This window comes from Neopelma chrysocephalum, unplaced genomic scaffold (genome assembly GCF_003984885.1).
Source record: "Neopelma chrysocephalum unplaced genomic scaffold, ASM398488v2 Primary Assembly neopelma1_138, whole genome shotgun sequence".
NCBI lineage: Eukaryota > Metazoa > Chordata > Aves > Passeriformes > Pipridae > Neopelma > Neopelma chrysocephalum.
Window position 1 is genome coordinate 5,325,654 of NW_020897800.1, and position 735 is coordinate 5,326,388.

Consider the following 735-nt stretch of genomic DNA (forward strand, 5'->3'; position numbering starts at 1 on the left):
ATCCTCCATCCTGCATCTGGGAACCTGTGTCTGCATCCTAAATCCTCTATCTGCTTCCTAAATCCTCTATTTTTTCCCCCTAAATCCCGTGTCTGCATCCTGAACCCTACAACCCACATCCTAGATGCATCTGGAGCCTAAATCCTTCTTCTGCAGCCCCTCTGTTGTGTCCTGCATCTGGCACCCTGCAGCTGCATCCCAAATTCTGTGTCCCACATCTGCATCCTGAATCCTTCACCCTGTGTCCTGTATCTACATCCTAAATCCTCTCTCCCCTCTGTCCTCTATGTCCTAAATCCTATGTCCCCATTTAAATCCCAAATGCTCCATCCTATATATGCATCCTGGATTCTCCATTCTGTGTCCTGCATCGACATCCTAAACCCTAAGTCCCCCACCTGCATCCCAAATCCTCTATTCCGCATCCTGCATTTACATTCCCAATCCTATCTCCCACATCTGCATCCTAAGCTCTCCATCCTGCATCTGCATCTACGTTGTGAATACTCATTCTACATCCTACATCCCACATCTGCATCCTTAATCCTGTACCCCAAATCCTGCATCTACATCCCAAATCCTATTTGGATTCCCACACTTGCATCCCAAGTTCTTTGTCCCACATCCTAAATCCTCTGTCCTGCATCTACATCCTAAATCCTCTGTCCCCATCTAGATCCTAAATCCTTCATCCCCCACCCTGCATCTGTCCTAAATCCTCCATCCTTTATCTAT